The sequence below is a fragment of the Rhinolophus hipposideros genome (assembly GCF_964194185.1).
Source record: "Rhinolophus hipposideros genome assembly, chromosome: 10".
NCBI lineage: Eukaryota > Metazoa > Chordata > Mammalia > Chiroptera > Rhinolophidae > Rhinolophus > Rhinolophus hipposideros.
In genome coordinates, this window is record NC_138056.1 from 30,656,801 (window position 1) to 30,669,297 (window position 12,497).

General features: G+C 34.8%; 1 pseudogene across 1 annotated transcript; it reads right to left on the reverse strand.

Annotated features, from left to right (window-relative positions):
- Positions 1 to 11,652: 11,652 nt before the first annotated feature.
- Positions 11,653 to 12,197, reverse strand: LOC308503683 (large ribosomal subunit protein uL22-like; annotated as a pseudogene). Its single transcript has one exon. The product of its transcript is annotated as a large ribosomal subunit protein uL22-like (transcript).
- Between the last annotated feature and the right edge of the window lie 300 nt (positions 12,198 to 12,497).

Consider the following 12,497-nt stretch of genomic DNA (forward strand, 5'->3'; position numbering starts at 1 on the left):
GACACACAAGTAATTCAGACAATTGTACTGTTGATGGGAAAAGTACTAGTGCTAGGAGAATTCAAAGGAGTATCATCCAGACATGTCAGTGTCATTCCAGGAGGAGGCAATATCTCAGAGGAATGAAGAATGAAGAGTTAGTCATGTGAAGGTGGAGACAGGGAAGCATTCTCATTCTAGAGGAACCGCAGGTGGCCCAGAGTCAAGATAGGCATATACTGCAGTATCCAGTCTATTACAAGCCTCTAAGGGTAGATACTGGTAGGTGAGAGAAAGGGAAAGGAAAGCAAAGGTCAAATTAATGAAGATTAGGATCAACCCAAAACTGATTCATCCATTCATCTTCTGCCTCCAACAGAGTTAGGAAAGAGCAGAAGGTAAGGTATCAATGGATCAGAAAGGTATTTGCCTCACCACTGCAGGGTCCAGGGACACCCTGCTGGTCCAGGAATTAACCCTTAGTTGCTGGGTCATGGGAAGTTTTCCAGAAGTAAGACCAGGCCCAAGAGTGTCAAGGCTGTTGGGGGCTCAGCACAGTAGCTGTTTCAAATTGTTACAGAAAAAATTCAATATTTAAACAACCATCATAATCATGCTTTTCTGTACCAGCTACGTATCAGTTCTGGATGTAGGTTAGACTGGTAAATTAAATCACAGTGGATATTTATTTTTGCGTTGAACTTACTTTATTGTAATTTAACATGCTTCCTCTGTCGTGTGTGTGTTCACGCTTGTGTGTTACGCAGGATCTACACTCCAGCTAACAATAAATAGTCCAGGTTTCAAAAAAGCACATTACTTATTTATTGGAATCAAATTATAAATTAAATTCACAGTTTTAAATTAAATTTATGGTATGAAGTTGGTAATTCTGGCACCATCCAGACTGTGTCATCCAGTTAAATTGAGCTACAAATCAGAGACAATTCTATTTGTATAGAACCTTGTCAGTTTCAAGGCACTTTCACATTATCAAATGTAATCTTCACAACAATATGGTGAGAAAAATGGATCAGATATTCAATTATTTACAAACACTCTTCAACTTAACTTTTATTGCTGCAATATCATGGGGAGCAAAAAAGTAGCAAGTATTATCATCTCTACTTTGTAAATGAGGAACTTGAGACCTGAGAGACAAATGTGTCTTGACAGTTAAAATGAGTTTGGTATCTCTGGACTGAAATATATGAAAAAATATATGTGGGCATAACATTTTTAAAATTAAAGAAATTTCACAAGTGTTTTTATTTCAATCTTTTAGATTAAAAAACAAAAAACAGAAACCTAGAAATTACTTCCCTCCAAAGTCTCTAAAGCACACAGATTACAAATTTTGGAACAAGAGTCTCATCTCAATAGCTTCTTTCCAGTACACTATTTTTATAAATAGTTAAAGACATTAGAATTTGGTTTTAGAATCAGTAACTAAAATGTCTATTTAGTGAAACCCTAAAACTGGAATTCATAAAATTACCTTGGTGAGACAGAAGATAACAAGGATTCCAAATGCAAACACAGAAGAATATGGGTATTATAATGCCCGCTTTTAGTAAAATTGCTTCAAAATGTTGTTACAGTCTTTGTAAAAGTTATTACTAATATTGATTGCACTAAACAATTATTGAGGTGTTCTGAAGATACAGAATATAAGACCGCCGTACTCAGACCTATCAGTCTGGTATAGCATGTACATATGAAGGAGCGTAGTGGAAACTATTTTAATTCAGATTAGAGAAAAATACTTTAAAAAGTCAAAAGTAAGAAATCATGGTCAAACATTTCAGTCATACAAAAAATGTAGAGAGGCTTAATATACCCACTGAGAGATATTTTTATACTTGACTTGTGAAGTCAGGCCCAACTGTACACTATACATGGGGTGAATCTTAAACAAAATGAATTGGAAAGGCTAATCCAAAAGGAATCGGCAAAGTGAGTTGAAAAAAATGAGAAAGAACTAGTAGTAATCTTGATATCAGATCAATTAGAAAGTAGCATAAACAATGTAATTGTGATAGACCTTGTGGATATGTCAAACTTTATGCCCCAATAACAGAGAATTTAACCTCTTTTTGTGTCCTCATACGACATTCATAGAAAATAATCATGTAATTGGCCATAAAGGAAATATTGATTAATTCTATCAAATAGATGAATTACGAACAAAATTTAAATGTGAAAAAATACGTTTAAATTTACTCCTGAAAGTACTCTACTTACCTAAAGTAGACTTTAATAAGTAGTAAAATATCCTTTGTTCTCAGTAAGAATGACTCACATTAAGACGTCAGTTCTCATTAAGTTGATTTATAGATATGGTATATTTTTAAAAATAATACGAAGATTATATGTGCAATTAGATTAGTTGTTTCAAAGGTTCACATAAACAAATTTACAAGATTAGCCAGTAAACACTGCAAAAGGAAAACTAAAAATGAGGAATTAAAACTGATAAAGCAGATATTAAGACATACTACAGAGACTCTGTAATTAAAACATTGTATTTCTTCATGAATAGGAAAATAAGCTAGTTTTAATTGTATAAGATATGGATCTAATTTTACCTTTTTATAAATTGATAACCAATTGTCTGGCATTACTTATTTTAAAACTCCACCTTTGCTTCTGTGATCTGAAATGCTACCTTTAGTACTCGTATATCATATTAAGAAAAAATTCAAAATGTGTCAGAGATCTAAATGTTAGAAATTGAAATAATACAAGACCTACAAAATATACATGAGTTGAGCAAGTCTTTCTAAACTTGACTTAAAATCCAGAGGCAATAAAATTTTGATAAATATGAATATATAATTTGTTTAATTACATGGCAAAAAAGAAACACTATAAACTGTAAATTAAGTCCGAAAACAATTGACAAAGGGAGGAAACTCTTGAAAAATATTTCATAAAAATTGAGGAATAAAGGACGAAGCATGATGGAAAAATCGGAAAAGTCTTGAAAAGATAGTTCATAAAAAAGGAAACAAAATGTATTCCGAAGCATATGAAAAGACAAAAGACTCACAGTTAAAGAAATACAAATCAGAAAATTATTGAGATACCATTTTTTACATATCTGTTTGGCAAAAACTAAAAAGTAACAACATTTTGTTGGAATACTATGGGGAATCAGCATTCTTACACATTACTGGTGGGAATGCAACTTATTATAATCCTTCTGGTGGGAAATTTGGAAACTACATGTGCACTTGTCACTTGACCCAGCAATCCCACTTTAGGAGTTGTACCCTGAAGATTAAATCATCAAAACATGTATGTGTACCTTGGTTTGCAAACAGGCCCCTATACATGAAGGGCAAGGAGAGACCAGGAAAAAAGTAGACCACTCCATATTGGTAGATGGCAGATTTAATAAGCAAGGGAACTAACATAGGTGGTTTGTCTTGACCATCTGCATGCAAGTAGATCTCCACACCTCCCACCATAATCTTAAAAGTTTACAGAGCATTCTTAACTGGTTTTAGTCATGTATTCAGTCCAGATGGTCTCAGCAACACCTTACTCTCTCAAGGTTTCGTCCTTGAAAACAGTTTCCATTGTGGGAAAGCTGAACAGAATATACATTTCAAAGACAGGGGAAGAGGTGAGGAGCCTTTACTTGCCTAGGTCAGGCTTGTGGGTCAACTGGTAGTCACATCCTCTTGATTATCTCCTTCCACAGTGTATGATCATTTATTGTAATGCTTGTAATTGCAAAACATTGGAAACAGCCTAAATGTCCTGCATTGGAGAGTTGTTTAATAAACTCTTATACATTTACACATCGGAGTATTATGTACCTATAAAAATTAGAGAGAAAGATGTCTATGATTTTACATGAGTGATTTTTAGCATAGACTGTTAATGAAAAAATCAAAGTGCAAAATAGTATCTATAATGTGTTTCCTTTCATGTCAATAACTATACACAAATACTGTACTCTACTTGGTAAATTTGTTTTTCACAGGAATATAGGTTAATAGTTCTGAAACTATGTGTATTTAATAAAAACATAAATATATTGTACATAACTTACTACCCAAGAAAAAAAATTACAAATAAGAAACAGAAAAAGTTTAGTGTTGGATTAGAATTAGAAATATGAGAATGACATGGGTATAGATACAAATATAGAAATGGTTAAAATATGTGTATAAATAGTATACATGTATGCATTTCTCTGTGGATGGTGTATATATTGTTTACCTATGTCCTTTGACAGTGGGTAGACACAATGACATGACAGTAGCAATGAGCACCCTTAGAGTTTTGGTTTCTAAATATCACTCTTACATAAAAGAAGGAAGAACTTCTTGGAAAAAATTATTATATTCCAGGACCTGCAGGGAAAGTACAATATGAGTCTAAATATCTGGTGCCAGAAAGTAAGAAAGTGCTTAAAAGATGGTGGGACCATACTGAGATTACCCAGAACCCAGTCATCAAATATGGAATTATTTGAGCAAAATAAAAAAATATAGCAACAGATTTAAACCCATTGAATAAAATAAATATTAGTGAGTATATACTTATATAAATAATTGAATGAATAAGTGAGGTAAGGGGACAGTATAATATTAATAAATGTAGAAGTACTAATGGAAATTATCATTTGGCAAACATAAGAGTAATGTTTATTGTAGTAAGGTTCATCAACAAATGTCAAAATTAGTGAGAAAACATACGATGAGAATAAGTATGTTTGTATAATTTCAAGGTATCTTCTCCCATATACTTGTTGGCCATAAAGGGCAAAATTGTAACTTTACAGTGGAGAAACCTGATTAACACCACCTATCTTAATTCAGTGATCAAAAAGTTAACATCATGAAAAGGAAATTTCAACATAATGTATCCCTAATATTATGCATTCAGAAGGGTATAACATCACTCCTATGGTAATCTAGCCGAAAATGCATTATCTGAATTGAAACATGAGACAATATCAGGCAAAATGATTTTGTACAAAATAACTAGCTAGTACCTTTCCAAGGTATCAAAGCTGTTGATGCAAAGTCTGAGGACTGCGAAAGACTGAAAGAGACCAAAGGAATACAGGAAACTAAACACTCTGGGTCTTAAATTGGATCTTAAAAAGGAAAAAAGACATTTATGGGATTATTGATAAGTTTGAGTAGGTCTGTAGGTCACTTAATCAAAATGTATCAGTGTAAGTTTCCTGATTTTGATATTTATACTCTGGTTGTATAAGTAATAACACCTGGGGAATCTGGGCTAAGGGTATATGAAACACTTTTCTATATTTGAAAACATTTCGTAAGTCCAAAATTATTTTTAAAAGAATAAGTGAAAAACAAAACAAAAACTTGAAAGAGGTCCCAGAAATTTACTCATCCTTTATTCTGTTATTTATTCAACAAGGAATTATCAAGACTTATTATGTGCTAGGAATCGGACTTTATGCTGGGAGTAGAGACATACAAATGATAAATAAAACCACTCCTTTCTTGGAGATTCTGTACCATTTGAAAGGATAAATTGGAAAGAAGGGACATACACAATAATCTTATACAGTCAGTACAAGTCCCTTGTAGATTTATAAAGATAAAAAATGATAGACTGATGATGTGATTGTTATTAACACAACAGTGACAGGGAAAAGAGACAAATTTAGAGTGAGTCATTCATTATTGCACCTCTGGGAAGTAAATCAAAGCAAACCACAAGAGGATCTGACAGAAAAAGAAAGATATACCTCAATGAAGAAAACTAAAGCAACAGAACCCACTGGTTGGGTTTTTCATCCTTAAAAGAATGTTTAACCTACATTATAAGCCTTAAATTAAAAAAAAAAATGACTTTGCTGTAAGAGCCATAAAATATCCATATGGGCTGTTTATTCACAGAAAATAAAACGTTGAAAAATGCTTCTGAAGGAAAATGGATTAGTTAATTAGGGATATGCTCATCTCATTGGGATTTTTTTCCCAGCACAAAATACTAAGTCTAATACTCACCTAGCTATAGATGTTTTGCAGACCATTGATTCCATTTGAAAGGTGGATGAAACCATCCCATTCTCACACACTTACACACTTACACACACACACACACACACACACACACACACAGGTTTCCAAACCAAGTAGAGGTCTACATAGTAAATTATTTTTCAGAATGGGAACTCTAGTGCCAATAGATTCACTTCAATGTAAATATGGTTACATTGGAAACTAAAGTTAGGTTATATTTAATAGAAAAGTAGCATGAAAACATGATTTCACGGTGACAATAAGAGTGGATATAAAGTCAGAAATTTGAAGTCATTTTCCAAATAAATGAAACTCAGGAAATTCTATAATTTTGTTATTTTCACAGGTGCTCCAAAACTGAAATTATTAGCCTCCATTAAAACCTGTTTCTCTCCTTGGATTTCTGTCTTTGCTCTGTCTTTGACTTCTGCTTCTATAATTTGTCTATATCAGAAATATTCTCATTTTCTTTTTTCTTATGCTTTGATATAAAACCAATTATCACATCTGATATACTGTATCTTTATTAAGTCTTTAATTTCTTCTCTTTTTTTTCTATTCCTATGACCATTCCCATATTTCAAACACTCATCCTCCTTGCCTTAGACTATTCTTATTTTTTTTCCAAGTTTATTCCTCTTCCTCAACTGTCTTCACTATCTGAGTCAACTCCCCATGGAATGATCGTTTGAAAACAAATGTTACTTTATGTAATCATCAATGACCCAATGTTTTCACAACTCTAAATATATGATGCTGAGTGAGTATCAGCATCACTCAGTATTGCCTAAGATTTTTATATCCTTCATCGCCTATGATTATCTTAACATTACAACCATGCCTAATTATTTGCCATTTCCCAAACATAGCATGTTCCTCAGGAGAGTCCGTACATTTAATGATTAAGAGTGTGGGCTCTCTAGGGAGAGACATGTTGGTTTAAATTCTGCTTTGCCACGTATTAACTGTGTGACTTAGAATCTTCTTTCTGTGTCTCCTTTTTTTTTTTTTTTAGTTGTAAAATAGTAACAACATGGTAGCTATATCTTTGGCTGCTGTCAAGAGTTAAAGGGTTAATCCTCCTCAAGAATTTAGAGACTGACATGGAATATCCTGATGGCTCAATAAATGTTAGGTGTGATGGTGATATTGGTGGTACTGAGGCTGATGCAGAAGCAAACTTCCATATTTTTGTAAATGTTTGTTTGCTTTTCCAGAAACACCTTCTTTTCCACTCTAGTTGTCTGCTTCGCAAACTCTGAGTCACATTTCATGACATAGGTAAAGTTTCACATGATGAACAAGTCTTGCCTGAGCTCACAAATATCTATGACAGACCATATTCTATTATATTGTGCATGCTTACTTGCCTGTTAATGCATATAATATTTATGTTGTATAAATCTGTGTGTATTTGTAAAATGATCATAATAATACTTCCTACGTCATAAAATTTTATGAAAATTAATGAGATAGTTATCTAAATATCTTCCAAAAGTACTTGGTACATCAGGATCCACGCAAGTGTTATTTGTTCCGTTTGAGTTCTTTGGAGTGGAGACTGTGCCCTATTTATTATCACATCTCCACTGCCCAGCATGCATATGGCACTTAAGAATCATATCATACTTATAAGTAGAATCTAAAAGAAGGCAAACTCAGAGAAACAGAGAGTAGAATGCGGTTACTAGGGACAAGGGGGTGGGGGAAATTGGGAGATGTTGGTAAGAGGGTACAAAATGTCAGTTACAAGATAAATAAGTTCTAGAGATCTAATGTATGTCATAGTTACTATAGTTAATAAAGTATGTTATATGTGAAATTTTTAAGAGGCTAGATGCTGTGTTCCCACCAGACATCTACACCCCCACCTACACAAACTATGTGAGGTGATGCATGTTAAGTAGCTTGAGTGTAGTAATCATTTCACAATGTATGCATATATGAAAATATCATGTTATACACCTTGAATATATACAAGTTTTTGTCAATCATACCCCAATAAAATTAGGAGGGAGGAAGTTCAATAACTCACTATCCAAGTTAGCAAAATATAGGAAATTGAAACAAATCAAGAACTTTCATTTATAGTCCCCCAAAATAAGATTTATAGACATTGGAAACATTGTAGGTCAAATAAGGAATACTGTTAAATTACAGACCATGAAACATAAGAAAATATTGCCCCAAAAAGTGTTCATTAGTCCACATCTCAATGGACTCTCAAAAAATTAGTCTTCTGGTGTATCTCTTCAAAATACTCTAAAATTCTAGACACTTAAAAGCTCTGACTATAAGAAGGCTCTGGTCCAGCCCTGAACTAACAAGCAACCAACTTGAAAATCATAAGCAGAATCACTGAATTCTGTGACCCTGTGAATAACCTTTATTGACTACACTAAATAAATGTTTGCATACACAAAACGGATACCTAGCATCATTCTGTCATTGAGTAAATGTTTATTGTAAGTCCTCTCTGTTTGTGACAAGCATTGTGCTAGGCATAGGGACAGTGTCTCACTGAAAGAATCTATTTTCTCACAAGGAGATCTGAGTCTATAGGGAGGATAAGCATGAAATAAGAATAGCTCTTACCTCTAAAGTGTTTCTCAAAGAGAGACATTAAAAATCAAGATAATCACAGAAAGTATAAGTTATTGCCTGTTCTTTATTCCCTTTAATTTCTATTCCAATTCCATTTAGTCAAGTTCAGAATCTTCACAGAAAGCCATGCAGACAACCATTTAAAGATGTCCTATTGTAGTTCCTGGAAATGGACTGTTAGGTGCCTTAGTGACGCTGTTGGTATATAAAATTCTTGATGACCTCCTACTGAACTTAGAGCAATGGGACACATTTTAAAATGGAGTTCAAGCTCTCCAAACACTAAAGACTAATCAGTGGCCCTTTCGTAACTTGTCACTGTGCAAAGACATGGCATTCAAAAAACTCAAGTCACTTTTTGTAGTCTTAAAAGAGCCCAAACTAAATTTCCCAGGTGTCAGTTTCCCAGTAAGTGATGGCACTGCTGCAGAGAGGATTTTTCTTCACTTCATTTACTCAAGCTGTCCGTGGGAAGTCTCGCACTGCTAGGAAAGGTAGTGTGTTCTTCTCAAGAGTTCAAGGTCCTGAAACGGAGACCTTGAGAGCCAGTCTAGCATCTTAAATGATCCGAGTTGTCCTACGTGTCAGCCTGAAGCGAGGTTCACAGCAAACATGTGAGATATTGTCTTCATGGGCAGGAGGGCAGGGTCCTCTCTCACACACTTAGTGTTCTTCAGAGTTGACCACAGTGCCAAATCCAACCCTAAATTCAGAAAAGTCACCCCCACTCTCTGCAAGAATTCATTTGTCTTCCTTATCTCATCATTAAAAATTTCTCAGCATTGGGTTTAGAGACAATCACTGTTAAAATGCTACAGCACACATTAAGTACCAGATGGAGAGAGAGATTCCTCTGGAGTTTTCAAACAACACTAAGACAGGCAAGCAAAAAGCAAAGCCCTGTGTTTGTTGGGCAGCCCTCACAGATGAGTCAATTTGAGGACAATGTTTAATATTTTCCTGTGTATTTCACCCCCGAGGATATATGTAGGTTATATTTAATCCAGTGCATCCTACTCTAGGACATTTGAACCTGACCCAGCTTGAATTCCGTAGTGCTCTGTGCTCACGTGGCTCCTCTGGATTTTATTCCAGGAGTAGGTGATGGGACAGGAAGAGGGAGAGAGGAAGAGATGGTGGGCTTGGAACATCCATCCATATCAAACATTGAATAAGGTTAGCTAGCTGTTATCTTAAATAGTCAAGTTGTTTTTATCTCAGAAAATTATCATAAATGTGACGCCATCAGATCCTCCCAATAACAAAAAATACTCATTAGGGACCATTTTACAGAGAAAGAAAATCTTTCAAGGTGGTTAAGTGAGTATAGAAATTGCACCTAAATTTGGGCTTTATTCCACATCTCGTGTTCTTGGCACCGTACCTCAACTACTAATAGTTGAAGTTCTGAACAGTTTGATTTTTTTCTAAGCAATAAGGTATTATATTGATTTTAATCTACATATTTCTAAAGTGCAATTACAGCATGTGCGTACATTAACCTTCATCATAAGTGAACATATTTTATCAGAAAAATAAGTATATCTCTCATTATTAGACAATTAAAGCATATGGAAATAAATCTTTATAAATGTGTGTGTGTGTGTGTGTGTGTGTGTGTGAGAGAGAGAGAGAGAGAGAGAGAGAGAGTTAGAGAGAGAGAGAGAAATTATGTATTTTTTATTAGGTTTTACAATATAAAAACTCAGAGATTTAGTTCAACTCTTTATTTGGTAGATGAAGACAGTGAGATTCAGGTTAAGTGATTCATACTTTATTCATCTAATGTGCATAATTGTCACCTAAACCTGTCTCCATACTCTATTTCTCTTCCTACCATATTTAAGCCTTTTTATAATCCAATGAATTATTCAGGGAGGGTCTTATCAACATTTTACATATAGGGAAACATACCTAGAGCGAGAGCTAGGGAAGAGCTAGAGACTCATCTTCACAGCTAAGTAACTTTTGTGTCATATGGCTGGTTAGTGGCAAGAATAGAACTGAAACCTGGGTCTTCTCTGTGCTTCTTAAGTGTTTTCCCAGTAGACCTTGCTGGTACCATATCTTCTCCTTTCATGAGTCCACATATTATTTCAACTCTCTGGAACTAGGAACAAGGGAAAAGATAGCTACATGTCATAAGAACTAATGTCAACACATGGAATTAAAGTAGAGCTCCTCAATGCAAAAGGATTTCGGGAAAAAAATTTTTTTGTGAGAGTAAGTTATATGTCTTGGTTTTGTTTGTATGCATGTGGCTGGGTGACAGGATGTGTTTTGGTTAGTTCACATTTATTTTTTGCCACACAGTAGCACTACTGGAAATAAAATACGTGGAAATAGCTAGTCAACCCATGTAAAGTACTTACAGAGTAATTATCTAATAACCACTACTTATTATTATTATTAAATTAGACTACCACCTATTTTTTTTTTTACTTGATGATAAGGAAAAAAGTAAATAATGGATTCACCTCTTAGGACAATCCTAAGGAGGGCAATTCTTCATTTGGCATGACAAAGGAGGAAGTCTGCCATTCGGCTCTGGGAAACCAAATGTCAGCTGGAGAAAAGAGAATTTGTGAGGCAGAGTGAGCAGGAACGGTGAGATAAAGTGTTGATTTACTGCCTTCATATTTTTATTGATATGAAGTGTAAAACATTAGGAGGATTTCAGGGCTGTGACTAATTATCACTCTGAAACATTAATGACAAAATCATAAATAAAGATCATTTGAAAAATAATAATAACGACCACGATGCTAGAATGTTCCAATAAGTAAAGGCGCACAGTGTGTAAATCTCTTTTTCTGCTAGGGAACAGGCGCAATGTTTACCTGGGTTTGTTTGTATGTATCCAGATCTTTCATCCCAGCATTATTGGCAGGATCAGAAACTGACAGATCGGGCTAAGACACAAGGAAACAATTATAGGACCACTGGGATTTGCTAGGATGCAATACAGTTCTAGTTTAATGTTGTGCCCACATTAATTGTCTTTTTTTTTTCTTTTTCTCACTTTTATGAACATTTATTTATGCTGAATTTACTCCCAGGCCTTAAGTTTTTGTTTCTTCATTTTCTTCTGGGAGATCTTTTTCTTCTGTGTAGCCTCCTCTTCTGGTTTATGGACAATCTGCTCTTTCTCAGTTAGGACCGTCTTACTGTGGCAGGGAGAGGTCATGTGTGGGTTAATCCGCCAGTGAGCTCTGTAAATGCGGTGCTGCATCTTGGGAGCTTTGTTCACCTTGATGTGCTCAATGACCAGAGAGTCTACATCTAAACCCTTAAGTTCAGCATTCCTCTCTGCATTTGTAAGCATGTGCAGTAAAAATGGTGCACTCTTTTTGAGCCAACGACCCTGCGTCCAACCCCACTGGCACACCTATCAATTTCACTATTGTAAAGACAGAATGGCATTCATTGCTTTTATAATGTGACATCCTTTAGATACTTGGTGGCTTTTTGGATATGCATACCCTTGATGGCCTGGGCAGTTAGACAAGTTTTCTTCAAATGAACGTGTAGATTTGAACCTCTCGATTTATATGATTTTGTGGGGTTCCCTGGGTCAAGCGAATAGCGAACCATTTTCAGAGGTTACCTCAAGCTGCTTACAGGAAGAGGAAGCCCAGTATTAATCTTTAAAACATCATTTTCACCTTTATGATCAGAGAGGTTAGTTAACCATCTAGGACTGAAGATCTGGCATGGATCCGCTGATAAATTCTTTTTTTTTTTTTTTTATTAGTTTCAGGTGCACAAGACAAGGTAATACTTAGATGTTCATCATTTATATCCCTCACACTGTGAACCCCCCTCCCCCCATCCATTATCCCTCCGACCTCACACCGAGCCATCACATTATATATATAAAATTATAGTTGTCAT